This window comes from Teleopsis dalmanni, chromosome 2, assembly GCF_002237135.1.
Source record: "Teleopsis dalmanni isolate 2A chromosome 2, ASM223713v2, whole genome shotgun sequence".
NCBI classification, from domain to species: Eukaryota; Metazoa; Arthropoda; class Insecta; order Diptera; family Diopsidae; genus Teleopsis; species Teleopsis dalmanni.
Genome location: NC_051847.1, coordinates 153,397,046 through 153,400,990, shown reverse-complemented (window position 1 = coordinate 153,400,990; position 3,945 = coordinate 153,397,046).

The window sequence follows — 3,945 nt, the reverse complement described above, 5'->3', positions numbered from 1 at the left end:
TCTAAAAACTTATGTATTTTAAATTAAAAAAACATAACTTTTTCACAGAAATATACTTAACGTTAAGATTTTCAGAAAGGAATTCGCTAAAGGTTCCTTATATCGGATATTCGCTTAACCGAGAGTCTACTCGATTCAATGATCAATCTAATTAAATTAGAGAAAACGGTTCAAAAGAGTTGTTAGATAGGTTTAGTATTTAATGGGTTCGAACATTAGCTGTTCAAGACACTGCGCCCATTGATGAACTATTGTATCTTAATTAAATAAGTTTAACTAATTAATTGGAATTTTAAGATAATGATGATAATTAAAATCAGTTTCATTTAATATTTCAGAGAATATATTCAATTATTTTAAATATTTTAAAATTATTTTATTATTCAAGCAACCATAATAGTGACATTTAATATACAATGTGATGCCTTTATTCCAATTAAAGAGTTTAATTTGACATAATCATGACTTCAAAAATTTTATTACTCATTTTCAACACTTCATAAAATTTAAAAAAATAATTTTATCACGTGAATAGATTATTATAGATTATTTATTAAAGTACACTGTAAAAAAAATTATTCATTTTATTTATATACGAGTATGTATGTGAGTTTACATGCACAAAAGCAATTTTGCAAAACCGAATCTACATTAATTAGAAAAGTTTTCAGATGAGTAATAGGACAAACCTCACGGGGTAGTTTCAATTTACCAAATTGTTGACTACGAGCGACGTCGCACTCTTCCTGATTACATGCGCCCTCAACCCATTTGGGTTGTGAACAAAAACAAATAAGGATGGAGCGAAAGAATACAAAACACAATGACGCAAATAAAATAAAAAGTTCATTCAAACCAAATTAATACAATTGAATGCGAAGTCTACAACATCTACAATGCGTCAGAGATGGACACAAAAGTAAATTGGCTTAAAACAACAAATATTCAGGAAAGAAAGGGATCAAATTTAAAGTCACCACTCATTCACTTCACCACAAATCGTTTCAAAATATCAATTGCAGAGTGGAAAAGCTTAACGCAAAAAAAAACGGAAACATAAAAAGAACTGGCAAAATTTAAAAGACAAGTCACAAAGCAAATCATTCAGTTTGTCACAAATGACAGCACAGTCAACCCCAGCAGCGGCCCAAGGGCGTTTAATATGTGACATAAATACGACAAGAGGGTAGACAGACACACAGACGGGCAAAGAATCGAGCAGTATCAACGTAAAGCGTAGTTTAGCTTTTTTTTAAGCCACTTTGAAAAAACTTGTCAAATTATTTGATATTTTTTTAAAGCTCCACTTCTTCTAGTCGTTGTGTGTGTGTGTGTTTTTTTTTTTTGTTGCTGATGATGCTAATGCTAAAGATGCTGATATCGTATAAGAATGATGGCCTTTGTTGTGTTTTTGCTAACTTTTATGTGCCAGAATGTCTGTCTTTTATTGCTTTTAAGTATAAATGTGGACATATTTTCAAAAGTGGAGCAAACAATTTTGACCACATGTTATATTATTATTATTGTTTATTATGATTGGTTTACTATGTAATTGTTGTATGTGTAAGTGAAAATATTTCCATTCAATTAATTAAAAAAATATCTTCAATAAAGTCTTATACAAAATAATAACTACGCAAGTGAAATTTTCTAAAGTGAGTACCTAACAATAATTTATTATACCCTACACACATAGCATAAAAAGAATATATTCAGTTTATTTATACGTTTGTAACGACACCTAGAATATCATTAGACAGAATGCAACACGTTCCAGAGTCTGCAGATTGGATCGCTGTCAAATTGGCACTTGCAACTGCAATTGACAGTGAAAATAGTGCTACAAACAAGCAAAGCTAGAGTTCTTCTCTGAGCTTCGGCAACTTACAACTGAGCGCTACTAGAAATTAAAACAAATTAAATAAAAGTACCACCTGTTATTAATGTATGATAGTCTTAAAAAAATACTGTGTATGTTAAGAACATTTTTTTAACTATGTACCTAACTCTAGATTTGAGGAACAAATATTGTAAATTAAATTAATAATAAAGCAAATATTAAAATTTGAAATAAAACAAATGAACAGCACGAAAGACAAGCTGTGTTCAATTTTTTTATGCAGCACATTGCTTCTTACACTTTTCTTTTTACGCATAAAAGTATTGCGACCTACAGATGGAGCTACCACATGGAACTTAACCTCTACGTAAATTTATGGTAGGCATCAGCGAATTTAATGACTGCTTCAAGGTCCATTTTTAGGACGTATTCTAGGTTTACAAATTGTAAGATACCAAAAAATTTAGGTATGTTCATGACAATGGAGAACATAAGCCCAAGAGATATGCTAAAGTCTCCTTCGTTGCATGTTTCTTGCGTTTCTTATATACTATATCATTTGTGATTTTATCTTATATGCGTATATCGCTAGTCAATGGTCCATCAAATGATAGTTTAGCATTCTTTCCGTGACAGTGCTCAGTGCTAGTACAAATAGTTTATTATACTTTTATACTTATACTTATATTTTCCTTCGTTTTTTCAGTACCTCTCCATATCTTCCTTAATTTCGGTATGTGATTATTTCTGGAGATATTTATACGTCCTTTTCTTGTGGAAATGCTAGTTGAACGTGACTTTTGATAATATCATCTACGTTCATCATTTTCTTCGAATAGCTGGGTATATAATGTTACTGCAACCATTGTTTCGCGGGCAATCTTTTCTTGCTCTCCTTATAAAATATTATGGGATGTGATATGATACCTAGCATATTGACTGGAACATATTTTAATAGTCTAAGTGAGAGGTAGCTTTGCTGAAATCAAACTTTATTTTGGGCTTGGCTTAAAAGAAAATGTACATATGTATGTACGAGTATAACAGGTATTAGTTATAGGCCTACGTTCATATATGGCGTGTTATAGAATATACGTACATTTAATAACAATGATTTAAGTGCCAGAACAAAACAAATACTTCCATTCTATTCTATATAGTTTCCGTTCTCTAGATAATTTTACAGTTTTAATTCATTTTAGAAACAATTCTCTTTCTTTAGAACTAATCCAAACTGAAATTACAAAATTTTATTGTTTGATTCTTCTTCATAACTTTACCTATGTATATCATTTACAAAAATCAATTTAGTTATACCTTAGACAACTTATTTATAAATATATTTTTCCTAAAATATTAGTAAATAAACGTTTTTTATATACTATCAATTATTTTTGTTTTGCTTATATTACCATCTCATTATTTATATAAAAATGCACTAAAATACACTGAGAAAAAAACTTACGTTAACTTGATAAGATTATCTTTCATTGATTATGTAGAATAACAAAACTTAATAAATCATTAGTTTACTTTTGTTTAGTTCCCTCGGTTCCCTCGAAAGGTTGAGAATTATTACTCCACTGACATACATATACATATGAATACATATGAGACTAATGTCAATGACATTATATGGCACTATCAGCATTTTCATGAAATTAAAATAATGAATTTATTTTATCGAACTCATAAAGTCTTTAAGTGTTGACATTAATAGGCAAATATTGTAATATCAGTAAAATTAAGTTTTTAGTTATCAAATAAAATCATTTGATTATTTGAAGACAGACAAAGAGGCGCCACTTTTTCGAAAACCGAAGTGTTCCCAGAGAAATGGCTTTGATTAGATATAATGTGTTTTAGATAAAAATGTTAAGATAAGAAGTAAATGTTTACAAAAAAAGTGCATTTGAAAATAAATTTAAGATTAAACGCGGTGATATATATTATTATAATATGCGTAGTAATTTTTTTTCACAAAAGGTTCTTGAAATATATAAGCCTATCATACGATAATCTTCCATTTTGGCTGATTTTGTTTTTTTTATTTTTTTGAGTTGCTAATACCTTTAATCATCTATCCATCTTTTTGGTAGTCATCT